Consider the following 17,488-nt stretch of genomic DNA (forward strand, 5'->3'; position numbering starts at 1 on the left):
ATCCCGAAACTTTCCATGTGCAACAAAATCTTTGGGTGCACTTTTTATGGAAAATGTTGTGAAGATTTGTCAAGTGGTGCCAAAGAGAGGCAAGTCAAAAAAAGTTTTTCAATGGCATGGAAACTAGGTCCTAACCGTAACTACCTACTGGCTGATGTATTTTTATATATATTAAAATATTTTAATTTAAGTTAACATTAGTTCCTATACGTTTTAAGTCTCTGTGTCCATTATTGTCTTCAGGATGTTTACAGGAGGATTTTACAGTACCACTGGTCGATCATTTGGGGTGCTGGACTTACTCCAGCTTCAAGCTGGGTTACAATTACTTCTGTTTTGGGTCCTTTTGGATGTAGTAACTATAGAACTGCCCTTTGTGAATAGCAAGAAGCTTATCTTTTGTTGGTGTGTACATCTCCCTCCCTTAACCCCTTTTTAAGCTTCCCTAAATCCCTCCTTACTTCCCAGTCAACCCATCACATTTAGTAGTAGTATACTCCATTTTCCAGCCTCTCCCCGTCCTTTTACATTTACTACTAAATACATGTGCAGAGAACTTTGCAGTTGGGGAAGAGAGGTCTGCCCCGGTGTAGACATGTGCGTGTATGTTAATGAATACCATTTCCTAGTATGTTAATGCTATTGCAGTACTTCTAAACGTACCATAAAATGCAGTTTGTGAATAGGCCTCTGAATGTTTTGTGGTTGTGCATTTAATTTTAAATTGAGAGAGAGGAGGAGTAGCAGTTACCAGTGGCCATCATCACACCCAGCATTAGTGAAAATGTTGCTATTGATATAATATTAGGATGCTTTCTTCCTTCCTTCAGATAGCATGCATTTAATCAAGCAGCTATAGAAGGGTCGGAGAATGCAAATGATAATCATTGTACTAAATGACAAATATACATAATCACACCATCCTGAAGTCTGTTTTCTACACTGTTCCTCTGAGCAGTGAAAAGGCATTAGTTCAGAATGTTTACTGAGGCATGGACAACTGAGTAATTGATAAAAACTATGGGCCTCATTACGAGTTATGTAGTCGGACTGCCAGACCTCCATTTTGGTCACCCTTAAAAGACAGCCATTTTGGCAGTCTTTCAGCTCACCTTATTATGAGTTATACAGGCAGGACCGCTGACTGCCAATGAAAAAAGGCAGACCGCCAGCGGCAAAGCGGCCTGGAAATAGGTGGTCTGACCTCTAGCACCAACAGCACCACAACCAACCACAGACCTTATTACAAACATACAGTCATCGTGGCCAGTCCCCCATGGTGCTTTGAACTACAGCGGTTCGTGGTAAGCAAAGTAATACACAACTGCACATTGGATGAATTTGAAAACAACACAGCTGACACACATTGCTACACCTGACACACCTATAAAGCACACTATAAAACACACCTTTCACACGCCACAATCCTTTGCATTATTAATGCAAAACACAGTAGCCAGAATGTTTTTTGTCCAGAGAATCCATATATTAGCACCCTGCACACATTTTTGTCCTTTCGTACCCTTTTGCACTTCCGCTATTTAGTAAGTCACTGTCACCTGTATTTTTTTTTCCGCACCATGTCACATTTAAAAAAAATCCCTGTTCTTCAGAACATGCGTTAAGACTCATGGTGGATGAATTAATAAGAGTAGAGCCACAATTGTTTGGAGCACAAGTCCAGCATACTCCTCTCAGTAGGAAACTGAAATGTAGGACAGGATCATTGGCAGAGTAAGTGCTGTAGGCACCACCCTGCCCACAAGGGTGGACATCAGAAAGAAGTAGAATAACCTCAGAGTCAAGGTTTGTTCCCTGGTCTCGCGGTACCAGCTGCCTGCCCAGAAGCCTGGCAGAGGCTCTCCCAGTGCCTCATTACATCCCTTTCCCTGTGAGGAGAAGGTCATGGCTATCCTCCATCCTGAGGGCTTGACAGGAATGCTTGGGGGAGTGGATTCTGGTAAGTCACAACACAAAAAGTATCACCAAAATGCTGTGTCGTCCATGCTCATAGCTCACGTTTTGCCTTATTTACTGCTACTACACTCACCAGCCCAGTGTTCACCTGTCCAAAGAAGCTCTCAATTGAAGTGTGCTCTTCTGGCGAGATGACATTTGTATACTCAGTGTTTTACAGGGACTGAAAAGATTGCACCTCCCAGCAGGCATTGTTCTATAACTCCAAAGACCAGAACAGTGTTCACTTGTCCAAACAACCCTGTTTGTTATCAATCAATTTAAGGGTACACACCTAGGGAGATAACATTTGTCAAGTGTGTGTAGTACAGGGACTGACATGACTACAACTCTATTTCAGTAACTACAAACACTAGCACAGTGGTCACATGCTACATTACATCTGTTAGTAAATTCACAATTGACATGTACTCACCCGAAGGAAAACAATGGCCAAGTGTGTGTAGTAGATAGACAGCCCTGACTGCAACTTACAGGAGACCTGTTATTGTAACTCCAACCACAGCACAGTGGGCACATGTCCTAATACATATGTTTTACAATTATCAATTGAAGTGGACTCCCTGGAGGGGATAATATTTGTGTAGTGTGTGTAGTACAGAGAGTGACCTGACTGCAACTCTCAGGAGGCACTGTTTCAGCGACTCCAATCACTAGCCTAGTGTTCTTGTCTCCAAAGACCCCTGTTTGTCAACTCACAATGAAGTTTACTCGCCTCAGGGATAACATTAGTTAGGTGTGAAGTAGATGGAATAACCTGACTGCAATCCACAGGAGGCACTGTTTATGTGTCTCCAAACACCAGAACAGTGTTTACTTGTCTAAAGATGCCTGTTTGGCAACTCTCAATGTACTTTTCTTCAGCTGAGAGGGTATCGTTGGTCAAATGTGGGAAATAGAGGGAGTGGCATGGCTACTAAAGCCAGGAAGGCCCTGTGTCTGTGAAACCAACCACCAACCCAGTATTCTCTTGTCCGACTACCATTGTTTGATAACTCTCAACTGAAGTGTACTCACCTGGGAGGATACCATTTGTATAGTGTGTGTACTAGAAAGAGTGACCTCACTGCAACTCCCAGCAGACCTTGTATCTGTAACTCCAAACACCAGCCGAGTAGTCACTTGCCTATATACCCCAGTTTGTCAGCTCCCAAATGAAGAATACTCTCCTGGGGGATACCATTTGTAGAGTGTGTAGTACAGGAAGTGACATGACTGTTAAGGCCAGGAGGCTCTGTTACTCCACCCACCAGCCTAGTGTCCTCTTCTCTAAAGGCCCCTGTTTGGTAACTCACATATAAAGTGTGCTCACCTGGGGGGATAATATTTGTATAGGGTGTGTAGTAGAGGGACTTACATGACTACAACTTCCAGGATGCTCCATTACTGTCACTCCAATCACCAGTCCAGTGTCCTCTTATCCAAATACCCTTGTTTGGGGACTCACAAATTAAGTGTACTCACCTGAGGGATAACATTTATCAAGTGTGTGAAGTAGAGGGAGTGACCTGACTGCTAAGGGCAGGAGGCTCTGTTTCTATAACTCCAAACACAAGCCCAGTGTTCACTTGCCCAAATACTCATGTTTGTTAACTCTCAATTGAAGTTTATTCACCTGGGAGTATGCTATTTGTATAGTGGTGGGAAGTAGAGGGAGTGACCTAAATGCAAAGTCCAATAGACCCTGTTTCACTAACTCCAACCACAAACCCAGTGTTCACTTGCCCAAATCCATCTATTAGTGAGCTCTCAAATGAACTTTACTCACCTGAGAGGATAACATTTGTCAAGTGTGTGTAGTATAGAGAGTGCCATGACTGCAACTTCCAGGAGGCACTTTTTCTCTAACTCCAAACACCAGAATAGTGCTCACTTGTCCAAAACCCTTGCTTGCTAACTCTTTATTGAATGTATTCACCTGGGAGTGACCAATATAGAGATCATGCCCAACCCAGAGATGTGTCTATCTACCTAGCTCCATCTTGACCTGCTAATCCAATATGAAACTATTGAGAATACAAATGACACCATACCCAGTGTGTGTAACAAGTATTCTTAAGGCCTCAAGATGCATCACCAGACTGGTTTTGGCATCAGACACATTCACACTGCTCTTTGCACATGATGACTCCAGTCACATATACAACAAGGACCTGGGTCTGCCTGCATCACATTCAACTAGGCCTCAAAATGGTTAAAGCCATATGTTGCCTAGCCACTGTTATGCCTGGACTGTTGGCAAGATGTAATTCTCTGTCCATCCTACCAAGTGCTAATGATCTGCACATTTCTGCAGCTGCTTCACTCAAAAAGCCCTTGCATGCTCGGAAAATGTCATGTCAGTACAACCAATAACATGGGTACTTGGCACAATTGGATTAACTGCAACGTAACTTTGTACAAGGTCTATGTATACTGTAATACCAAACTGTTGGAGGTAGATGTCACATACAGCCAGTAACATTGTATTTTTCACATGAACCGGTCGAGCTGCTACTGGGCACACAGAGGCCACAGAAGAAACTGCCACTACCCCCCTGGATGAAGCCCTCAGTGAAGAAGACACTGCTGGACATCTGAAAGTGGAGGGTGGATCTGGTTGATCTGGGCAACCTGGTCAGACACCAAAAGTGAGTCTTACCGTGGTCACATCAACACCTTCCAGCCTGGTTGCCTCAACATCACAGGCAACCCTTCACCCCCCAACCTGTGTACCAAGTACAGTGTCTACCATCTTGTGCCCCCCAGTCCTGGATCCTGAGTTGCAGCACAACACTTTGGACAATGAGGTTCCAGAACCCAGTTTGACAGGCACCCTGTGGCAAGCGCACAGGCCCGTAGGGGTGGGATGTGTGGGATGGATGCTGTGGCCCACTAGGGTGAGGCCACTGGGGCTGCTCCTGGCCAGGACACCACCAGCCACATCTTGGGGGTCTATCAGGAATCCCAAGGTATGATGAGCTCTGGGAAAACACACAGAAACAGAGGGGCATGCAAGAACAGATGGAGGACCACAATACCAACATGGCCTCCCTAACAGGGGTGCTGAGGGACATTCACACAGCCCTGTGCAAGGCTTTTCAAAATCAATCTGCCCCTTCCTTTGGCTCATCAGCACTGGGCCCATCAACATCGGTGCCATCCACTGGAAGAGAGGCCCTGCCAGAGGAAAAACCCACCTCAAACACCCCTGCCTCTTTAGCAACAGATCCCCCTCACACAAGTGGGGACGTCCAGCAAAGAATCCAGGAGGCGCGAATGGCAAGATACCCACCACTGCCAGCAAGTTACCTCTTCCTATAGGACCTCCTTTGTGTGGCACACATTCACTCTGTTGACTGATCCTCCACCATCTACCCATAGCAATGGGAGGAGTACTCTAGACTTTGGACTCCCAATGGTGTGGCATCTACTTCAATAATTTCTTTCACCATGACTGACCCCTTCACTTTTCCTTTTTGTTGCTTTCTGTCCAAATTGTATTTTCTGCATTAGCATTGTAATAAATTAAACCATCACAAACTCATCGTCTGCTTGCTTAATTTCCACATTTTGCTATGTAGAGATGTATGACCATGTGACCCATATGATGAAGACACAAGCTACTTGTGTAATCAGGGATATGTTAGAGGGTACACAGTGTCCTGCTCAGGATCACAAACATTACACACAAACACATTAGTAGAAGTGTCTGGTCAAACCAAAAACTTATTCCAGGGTACAGCACATAGGCTGTCTATCTGCCTGGACTTTTAGAAACAAGAGTGTATGACTTTTAATGAGCCAAACTACAGAATCCAAGGCACAGCCCCCCCCCCCCAGACCACAGAAGGAAGGGATTTGTCAGACATTGTCCTGTAGAACTGGTAAACATTAAAGTGGATGATGCCACCAGTTGAGCCTTATCACACACCACACCAAAGTAATCCAACATCACATAATCTAAGATACAGAGAGATGGCAGTACATCAGTCCCTGATCATAGGCCCATCATAATCCAATTTCCATGTATCAAGTGGTGTGACACTGTTAGCAAGTGGGTCTCTAGTTGGAAGAGGTATACACCCTTGTCCAAATAGGGACCACAATCCTAGTCAGGATAAGTCACAACACAACCCAAAGTATCCTGTGCTCACCCGCTGATAGCTTGGCACAGAGCAGGTAGGCTAAAGTTAGAATGCAATGTCTAAAGTATTTGTGCAATAACTCATACAGTAACACAATGAAAATACCACAAATACACACCACACAGGTTTAGAAAAACAGATAATATGTACCTGAATAAAATAAGGTCAAAATGATAAAATCCATTGTACACAAGCAAAGTTGTGCATTTTTAAAGATTAAATCCCACTAAAGCACTTAGAAACACAATAGCTCCAACTGGGGCTATCAGGGTGTCATTGACAGAGTCGTCACCACAGGTGCCGGTCACAGAGTCACATGGACCTCCAGGCACAACACCTTTGGAAAAGAAGAAGCAAAGTCGTTCCACGGAGTCGTGGAGGTGAGGCGTCTTTGGAGCTGGGGCGCCGTCAGTCCCTTATGGCGTCTGGTGAAGTGAGACATTGGTTCCATACTGCAAGGCAGGGGAGGTGAGGCATCGGTTCCATCCGGTCACAGGTGGAGCTGGTGCAGCGGTGTCAGGTGTCGGGTCCTGGTGACCCGGCGGGGTCGATGGATCGATTCGGTCAAGACGTGATGTGTTGGCTTTGCAGTATCGCGATCACACTGCGGGAGATCAGCTGTGTCGCAGTGATATCAGACTTGAATTGCCGGTTGCAGTTGTTGCGTGCAGAAAGGACCATGGAGCCAGAGCAGTCAGCAGTGCGGTATCAGGCAGAGGCGTTGGTGCTGGAGTCGCTGAAGTCGGTGAACTAACTAGAAGCTAGTAGGTGAAGTCTTTGTTGGCCCGAGACTTCAGAACAGGAGGCAAGCCCAATCAAAGCCCTTAGAGAGTACTTTTGGGGAAGGCAGAGTCACAACTCAGCATCAGATACCTGCCAGTGTCACAATTCTGAAATGCCTACATAAAGATGTCATGGTGAATGTACCTGTGTAAAGACAAAACATGGAGTATAGGCTTGAAAACATATCTATGACACAAATCACATATCAAGCATCTGGAAAACAAATGACATTGCAATGAAAGTGACACAAACAAAGCAGCATCATCAAGGTGGGGATGAGTTAAAAGCTATCTCCTCAACTCGCCTTTGGCTAAATATTGCAGAGTAGCAGCTCCCTAGCTCTTTCTGAAGCAATACACTGCACACATTCTCACAACTACAATTCATTGTATAGGTACAGTCATTACATCACATGACATAATTACACTCATGAAAAGTAGCTTTTGATGAGATATTCCCGCAAATCAGCTCCATCCTCTTGACCACTGTCATCCTCACCTGGCTTCTCACCCAGTGGCACTGCAGGGTCCCCCTCCTCTCAGATGTACGAGATATTCCTCAGCAGGCCAATACTGTGGAGCATGCAGCATGCCACAGTGATCTGACATACTTTCGGCCTTCAGGAGCACAAAAGTCCGCCCCACTACTTACTGTGTTCTTCCATGGGCCTCATTGAAGCAGACTTGTCCTAGACTAGTTGGATTCCTCAGTGGCGTCAACAACCAAGGACAGTTTTGACATGTGGTGTCTCCTATTAAGGAATGAGACATATGTGCAACAATAAGTCAATCACTTACTGATTGTAGCACCTGACATTGCGCACACACAATCAGGACAGATGTGACTTACCAACCAGACTTACCAACCAGCCAGGCCCTCTCTGGGCAAAGTTGTGACATCAGCTGGGGTATGGTGCTGTTCTGCATTATGAAGAAATCATGAGCTGAACCAGGATGACGTGTGCAGACATGTGAAATGTAGAGAACCGTCCGAGACTACTTGCAAGTTGATGGAATGGAAGTTCTTTCTGTTACGATAATCTTGTTCATTGGCATGCAGTGGCACCAAGCCAACATGTGCACCATCAATGGCCTCCACCACATGTGGGAGACCGGCAAAATCATAAAAGTCACCCTTCACATTGGTTAAATGCCCCGGTCGGAGAAAACCTGATATAGCTGCCAAGGTGTTTCAATATTTCTGAGAGAGAATCATGTGAGCTAGCAATGCTGGAAGAGGGTGCGCCGGGCTGTGTGCCAAACCCAGCAACAGCTGACGCACCGGTGAGCCGGCATCCGAGATCAGGAGACAGACCTGCTCGACCTGCTAGGCGTAGAGGTTGCAGGGCTCAGTGAGTAATAATAAATTATTAGTTGTGTTCTGGGATAATAGTTTATTCCCAAATAGCAAGCATCCTGGTGGTCATATGCAGGTAAGTTAACTTTATGTTATAAATATAAAATTATGTGAATGTCATCTAGACAGGTGCAAGGCGCTCCCTAATTGTACTTGTTTTTGGCGCTTGCTTGGGCTGATTAAGAAGTAATGCAGATACTCCTCCTGTGCCCCATCTAAGATAGTCATTGTTGATGTTAGTATTAGTGAGTTTGCATGTTCTCTCACTTCTCTGTGCCTTTGCTTTTTATTTGTAGCTTGTACAGTGCCAACTGCCAAGCAATTTTTCAGTGATGTGTAGTTGTTTTGCAAGCATCCAGTCTATGCATTGAGAATTTCAGAATGAGATGGGAACTGTAGAAATTATTCATTGCAATTTATTAGTAATTCCAAAATGTAGTTTAGGAAATTTGGAAGAGGGTTAGGAAATTTGGGATAGGATGGTCCAAGATACTAGTATTATTGTATCATGTTGTATTGTAATAGTATTTATATAGCGCTTACTACCCCTGAAGAGGTGTCAAAGCACTTATTATTATTACTATTATTATATAGGCGCTCTGAACCTCTGATGTAGAAATGTTACTGTGTTTGTATCTTCTTGGAGAGATTATTTATTAACAGTACCACTAATCTTTTCTATTTTTTTTCTTACATCATCCAGCATCAAGGGGCAGAAGGAGTATGGTGGTAACAAGACGGGTGAGACAGGTGAGATGGCTCTGCTGTTTCCAGTAAGTCCTCCTGTTTTTGTTAATATTAATATTTATTTATTTCTCTAACTTTTACAGCTACACAATTAGAATGATTTCCTACCTTTTACTTTTACACCACAGGTCTTTTCTGTTTTTTCTCTTTGAAAATAAGGATGTTGTAGGTCTGGGACAGATTAGGCAACCATCTCTTACATGTGGATCTTATTTATAAGTGTTAATGGACACCACGTGGCCTCCTGGAAAAAGGAGAGGACTGTTGGACTTACCATTGATATTCTATGTTTACTGTTCAGTGTTTTATGTTTAAGTATTTTTAAGTGTTTTTTGTATGTAAGACACAATCCAAAAGGTTTGGAAGTGCTTATCTGTGTTGATGTATACAAAAAAGACTGCTGTAATCAGAACAGTTGTCTTAGTTGGTGGGATATGGCAAGATGTTTTGATTAAAAAGCAATTAAATTGCATGCTCAATGATTGACTTACTGCATCATTGAATGAGACTTAGGATTGTATTTTTTTACTACTATTTGACCATTCTTTTTTAGATATTATTGTTCATTACCCTGGTCTAGTAGGTTTATGTGGGTAGACCCCTGTCGGTTTCAGTATATTATACTACACAGCATGTTTCATTCTTAGTATTCATCGGCCTTGTAGTCCAGGTAAAACAGGGTAATTGAAATAACGTAATTTTCTAGTACAGCTGCCCCAGCTGCAGACTGGAACGAGTACAACTGGGGTTCCAGCTGAGCTAGCAATGCCACCATTAATTTAGCACAACAGGAGAGAGAAGAATACTTGTACTCCATAGTGCATATTCTGGCTGTGACAGTTATCACCTTGAATTGAATGGCCTGAGGTGACCACCAAATGTACAGGTACTGTGCGACTACACTACATGATTTTTAAAAAGTATTTTGCTCAGAGCATTGTTTAAAATTTCTCTTTTTTCTTTATTGATATAACTATTCCTACTGGTCCACCTTCATGGCAGAAAATAGCAGCCCGGCTGTGGCGGACAAAGCTGAGGCCATAGGGCCGAGTACCAATGGCTGGAAGTCCTCCAGGAAGAGGAGGAAAGGTGGCAGAAGCAGTCGCTGCCAATATTCAGGGACCCAGCACCTCAAGCTCAGCAACACCTATCCTGCAGTGCCAGGGCAGTGGCACGCCATCACATCATCCCTGCTGCCCCCCCCCCTTGAATACCATGTTCCAACATCACGTCCTTCGGAGGCTGGTACTGATCGAGGCCAGTCAGGCACATATGGAGGGAATTCTCAGAAGAATCCTGGCCTACCTTTATTCGAGTGCCTTCCTCTGCCCCTTTTTTAACCTTTTATTTTGGAGGGTGGGACTTGTGGGTGGAGAGGGTGGGAATGGGCTTTTACTGGGCTTTTATTTTTTTATTTTATTCACCATGGGCAAATGAACAGTTTTTTGTTTGGGATGGGGTGGGCCAGCTGTAGGCGGAAGGGGTGGGTATTTACAATTTTTTTTAGGGACTGTGGTTATGCCTAAGATCTTTTTTGGGATGTTTACCTTAGGAATGTAGCCTTTATGCAGCATGTTTTTCAAATCTGCTGATAGTGTATTCCTTTTAGCGCAACATGTTTTACAAATCTGCTGACAGTGCAAAACAATTATTTATGCAGTTAGGTATGGATAACCTTGTCCTAATACTCTTCTAGTCTCTGCAGTTCATTCTGCAAAATTTGACCCATTGGAGTGGGGCGGGGAGATGTGCCATTGCCAATTATATTGCATGAACTAAAAGTACAACAATGCTCCATAATTCTCTTACCTGAATGGATGAAGTGAGGGTTGCAGTAATAGAATGCTAGCACACTAGCAGTGAAGGAATCAGAAGCAAGGTCACACTCCACATAGGTGAACTCAAATGAAGCTCCTCCACACTGAGTTGAGGTTGCTTCTACCACATCCGCCCCACCAAGAGTGTGATTAATCAATGGCGTAAATCACCTCAATAAATCACACAGCCCGGGGGGAAGGTTAGGGATTTGATGGATGAATGGATGGGAAAGGTATTTTGGGAAAGGTGAGACAAAAAGACAAATACTACACAAACACAATATTCATCTGGGAAAAGAGCATCAGCAGCCTGTTGTGGAAGGAACGGAAAAATATGAATATGTATGACACAGAGATAACTTTTACCTTCTGTCAGCCCCAGTAAGACACAAGCTGCATATATCTCAAAATGTTTGGTCCCCTACAGTGACAAAACAGTACATATAATTAATCTTGGGGTGCAGCTAACACACACAGTTCTAAAAAAAAGAATATGGAAAGAAAAATGATACTAGTCTGTCTTGCCAAATGGGCTGGTGCATCTGCAATCTCCTTAGATTGGCCCGTCATTCTTCTTGGGTGCCTGCCTTAAGCGGTCCGATAAGGTAAGCATGAGTGTTATGGTACAAGAGAAGAGAAGAGAAGGCCTGTGGTTTGTAAAACAGAAATGATTATCATGCTATTGTAGAATCAAGAAGGATTGAAATGTAAGGTAAGCTTCACGAGGAGTAGTGCACCAAGAAGACTCGGAGGTGGCAGAGTAAAGACGTTTCGGATCATTCATTTTATGACTGATGTGCAATCAATTAAGTGAGAGCAATTACAACTAACAATCACTGACAAGTGGCAGCATGTATTGGGATGATCAAATTTGTAACTGTTGTGATCATCATAAATAACATTTAGCCTACAGCATGTGCATAATGTGAAATTAACATCCATCACATGACTGTCTCCTCCAGTTTCCTACAACAGTCCCCCATCCAACCACCACATCGTTTCAATTTTGAGCCAACCAGCAGACACACACAGCAGCATTGCATTTCCCAAATCAAGTAATCAACGCACCTCTCACCATCAGCTACAGATTGGAGTAGGCCTCTTAGACTCATCCTCACATCATCCATGTTGATTTCCATGAAGTTGATAACTTCATTCTTCTGACAGTTGTTTAAGTTGTCAAATTATGCTCTGATTCCTTCAATCATCCTCTAGCCTCTGATTAAAGATCACTATGTCCAACTCCATACCAACTGCTCCCTGGAGTCACAGTCTCCCGACCCAATTGAGATACAGTGACCTGTAGCTTATAGCTGTGTTTAACAACAACAGAAACATTTTTTTCTGAACTAGAATTGTGTTTGTTAGCTAAATGGACTGGTCGGGTCTTCTTTAACAAATGTGAACCAGAAAACAAAGGAATGTGAAAACACCGGCAAACAAATTTCACTAAGTGTCAAAGTGCAGGGGGGAAAAAAATCGATCACAACACCATCACAAGTCAGCGTAATAATATAGGTAAACTCTATAAATTAAACACCCACTCTCAATATCTGCCACCACTAGAGATGCGTCACTTGAACCATCTCAACATTGAAACAAGTATCCCTCAAATCAATTGTTGAGTCATATAGCATTGCTACTTACCTGTTCCAATCAAGCATAGTGGCACATTGCTAATTCTCTTCAATTCAGTAAATGAAACACACATTGGCCAGTAAATTGTAAATCAAATATCTTCGGCAGTCCAGCTCGGGAATAACAGAAAGGATAGACACAGAACTGAGACAGGCATTGTCTCTTAAATCTCCTTGAAGCGATTTTGAGGGCTTTGGGACTTCTTCAATGCACATTGGTCCAAACTACAATTCGGCCATACATGTGCCTAAAACAATTGCAGTTCATTAGTCATTTAGACTGAAACAAATAATATAAAATAGTAAGGTTCCCAGAGCTAGTTACTTTTTTTTCTCAAAGCGGTTCATAGTAGAAAGCAGAAAGTTCTATGGTGCCCCAGGTCTAGTCAGGGAAGTAGAGTTTGCCCTCAAACTCAGGTGGTTCACCCAGAAGTTGGTCAGCTAACACGCTACCTTGACCTGAGTCGGAGCAATCATCACCCTCATCCACCTCCTGTTGTACTTTAGGTATGCTGTAATTTGGTGGTATAAAGTGTTGATTCGTTTTGATCATGGTCAATCTCTCGTCGTTTTGGGGCAAGAGACGGGTCCTTCTCACAAATGCTCCAGCTACACTGAACACACACTCAGCAGATACACTAGCTACAGGAGCAAGCCAGATACTTCTTGCCAGCCTGCTGAGCACTGTCTATTGGTACCTCTTCCCATACCAATAAAACAATGGGTTTTGATCCAGATAGATCGTCGTTGGGTCATCCAGGTAGAGCTGGACCATCCTCTTAATAGTCATTGGTGCTCCTCCTTGCTAGAGCTCATTTGCCTTTGCCTCTGCAGTGGACTTAAACCCTGCCTTTAGAAACCAATCAAATGCAGATTTTGGGGCTGTTGCTCCTGTTCCTGTTGTTGTTGCTGGTGTTGATTTTGGGTGTTCTGAGCCAACAGCACTGTACACAGGCTCCATGGAAGTTGTAAGCTGCACCCCAGAACTTCTGCCCGTGAGTAGGCCTCCAATTTCCAGCCGTTCTTTTTCTAGGTCTCTGGCTTACTCAGCAATCTATGTCTTGTAGGTTGAAACATCCCCATCAGAAAAAAAGGAATGAAAGTGGTCAGTAACTGTTTGTACTGTGGAGCAATAATTGTGGCACAGATGTAATATTTGGATGACACAATGTCTCTTTGAAGCCTTGTATTAACAGATAAGCAAAGGATTAAGCTCTCCGCCAACTCCTGCACATCTGTTTAGTCATCCACACCTCTGTACATTTCAGGCATCTCCTACAGTTGTTTCTGCAGCATATGCACTAATGGGATGGCTTGATCCATGGTACAGTCCTCCTTGCTAACTTCCCATGTGAGAAAGCAGCATTCTTGTCAGGCATTTGACCAGGTCCACATCAGTGACCATGCCTTTCACAGTTGCACCCCCTCTTTGCATGACATATTCATTGATCAGTCTGTACTGCTCAAACAGATGTTGTAACATGTAATAAGGAGAATTCCAATGTGTTGGCACCTCCTGTATGAGGGGTTTAACTGGCATTCTATTATCACACTGGATAATCCGCAACAGCTTGCAGGTTTTAAAAGAATGGCTAAAATGAGTACAGATTCTCTGTTTAATCAGTGTGTCAAACACAGAACCCTGAAATAGCAACCATCTGACATGGCCTTAACTATGTTACTGCATAGCCCTCTGAGGTGCAGCCATTCAAAGACCTTGTTGTTAAAGTCATCCTAGATGTGTGCAGCTGTATGGGATTTCTTCATGGTGAACATAGCTACTGTTGCATGCTTCCGAGCAACATTAAAAATATCAGCTGTGTCAGCACCTGCAGATATAATTTCTCTAACCCCCACAAAAGAGATCCAATGTGCAGTGATGCACATGTAATCAGTGGCTTGGCAACTGGTCCACATGTCTGTCATCAAGTGGATTCTGTGGACAGCACTCAGCTGCAAAGCTTGCCCAACCAATTCCAGCACATCGTGATGTAGCGCTGGAACAGTAACTCTGGCAAAATAGGTCTGTCTGGGAACCTTCCTTTTCGGGCAGATAGCCACCACAAATTTCAGAAAACCCACTCCTTCCACAAAAGAAAAAATGAGGAGGTCCAACGCTGACATTTTAGCCAGCTTCCCATTGTACAAACATGCCGTTGAGCGGTTGCGTTCATACTGCCCCTCCTGCCTAAACATGGCAATAATAATAGCCTGGATTTTTTTCTTTGCTCGTGCCACTGATGCAGGTGACTTAGAAGGTGGTGGTTGGCTCAATGGGCTCAATGGGCGTCCCAGGGGGGAAGCCACTGTAGGTTCTTGCCTTGGGGTGTTTCCACCTGATTCTGAGTCTTCCTGTGCCATTGCAATGTTGCTGACGATACTACTGCACTGCTGGGGACAGGGCTAATTTGTGTAACAAAAATGTCACCCTCTTCTTCATCTTCAACTTCCACTATGATCAAATCAGATTCCCTGCTTTCAACACATTCAACACCACTTGCAGGCTTTTCCTTTTGGATGCAAAGGTGCCCCTCCCAGCAGATTTTGTGGTGTTTCCTCAAATGGGTTGGTTTGTACCAAGCTTACCATGACTAACACTTGCTCAGCAGATGAAGCATATGGCAATGTTTGGCTCCTTTTCACTAACCGTAAAGAAGTCACAAACTGGAGAGGTAAACTTTCTAACACTGGTGCCACTACCAATGTCTGAAGAAGTGCTGGTAGGCGGATATTGTTTCGATGACATTTGCCTCTCTGCAGTGCCTTCTTCTACTGAGGTGGCTGTGGATGTATGTCACACCCGGGCCTTGTAAATATGGAAGCTGTTGGAGTTGGTGGTATTAGTGCCACATCTCTCGGAGCAGGTTGAGATGATGGGGTAATGTTTGACTCCACTGGGACTTGGTTAACATCCATGATGACTGGCTCATCATCAGACTTGCCATCTTCCTCTTCTTCATCCGTAACTCTAAGGCTTCCAGGAACCTTCCTTTTCACTCATTGCCTCTCCTGGCCTGTCTCATACTGATGTGGCATCCAAGTGGAGTCTTGATCATCAGAAGGTGGGCTTGAGGAGAAAGATGGCAGAGATCTCAAAGACAGTGGATGTTGTGAAAGAGGGGCTTATTCAGCTTCCTCTGCATGAAACTCAACATCCTGATTTGGTCCTGCTTTAGGAGTAACTGCTATTGCTGGCTGCGGCTGTTGTTGTTCACTCACCTGAGTTTCCAGCAACGATTGGGTAATACTTTGAGAAAGAGATAAGTCCAATTCAACGTCACTGCTCATCAGCGTTCCTGTGATTAGAGAGGCTGTCTCTGTGCCAGACTAGGCTTGGCTTAGTGTGGAATGGGGTCGCTGAAGTGGGAGTGGTGCTACCAGCTTGCCCCCCAGAGGATGGCATGGCAGGCACACGTCTTTGCCCAAACAAGCTCTGGGGAAACATACCAGTGGTGGGAAGCTCCTTCTTATCAATGGCCGCATTGTTGGTAGCAACTTTCTTTGGGGCCATCTTGGAGCTGTCAGTTGGCAGTATAACTCAGCTTCACAAGCTGAAGAGATGTAAGTTTGGTCACGTGTCACATTGAGCACAGGCCTTCTGTCTGGCAGTACTGTGGATGAAGTCTCTTTCTCTTTGTGCTCCTAAAAGTAAACATGCAAGAAGGACCAGTGAAACATGGCATTGTTGTTGCAGTTGCATTAGTAGTAGAAACAAACAATATCACAGAATGGTTACTTAAATAAACTTATAAATAATTATGAAATACAGTGTATCCAATCAGAAAAACTACACACAAACATTAACTTTCATTATAATGTACAGTCATGAAGGACAGAAAAGAGCAACAACTACAACATACAGAATGTAACTGTTACCTTTTTCTGTCTGCATCAGTTTGACATGTGGCACTCAGGGAGGTGCTGGTGACAAATGGAATAATAATCATTGAATAATGTAATGTTATGTAATGTAGTGCAACTTTACGCCTAAGGCAGACATGGGGCTAATGAGGGAAATAGGAAAATAAATCATAATTTCAAATCGAAAAGCAAGAAAAAAGTTGACAAAAATCTACAAAATGGCAGCCAGCCACATGGTCAAACAACAACCAGCAGGAAGGCATGGCCACCACAACAAAGAAGAACACATGCAGGCTAAAGCACACTGGCTGCCTCAACAAAATGGCCACCAGCCACAAGGTCATACAACAACTTGCAAGGAGGCATGGCCACCACAACAAAGAAGGAACACATGCAGCCCTGAAGCACACTGGCTGCCTACACAAAATGGCCACCAGCCACAAGGTCAAACAACAACCAGGAAGGAGACATGGCCACCCCAGCAAATAAGAACACATGCAGGACTACTGCCTGCCTAAACAAAATGTCCACCAGCCACATCAAACAACAAGCAGGATGAATAGGACACAAAAAACACATATAGGTATAGGACTATAATTGTGACTATGCAAAAAGGGCCCACAGCCTTCTGGCATGGGGAGCAAAGACAAATAGTGGCCAATGACAAACACCCTCATGCACTGGCCAGACAAAGAAGGCATTTGTACAGGAGAAAACGAAAAAGAAGTTAGTATTAGTGATTCCAAAAACTAAAATTAAAGGGGGTAAACATTTTACAATAAAAAACACATCGTACAAAGGCATCAATACACTGATTGCAGGAACAAAATGTGAAATTCTGCTAAACAACATTTTGTTATCTTTAATCCAATGCCATCCATGGTGTTTCAGTTTCACAAACACCACAAGCAGTTTTTTTTTTCATCATCCACCCATGACTAGTACTGGGCCTTCAGCTGGAAGGCCTATTCCATTAGCAGGCTAGGCTACTTAACATTAACATTAAAATGTAGTGAACTGTAAAACACGTTACCTTTGTAGAACAAAAATTAGAAGTAAAACTATAACTAGGCCCCAAATGCAGGCTACCCACCACAATAAATTAAAAACATTGAATATAAGTACAGATAAATCCTGGTGCATGCCCCCTATCCAACAAATATGTTGGACAACACCCTGATAC

This window comes from Pleurodeles waltl, chromosome 3_1, assembly GCF_031143425.1.
Source record: "Pleurodeles waltl isolate 20211129_DDA chromosome 3_1, aPleWal1.hap1.20221129, whole genome shotgun sequence".
NCBI classification, from domain to species: domain Eukaryota; kingdom Metazoa; phylum Chordata; class Amphibia; order Caudata; family Salamandridae; genus Pleurodeles; species Pleurodeles waltl.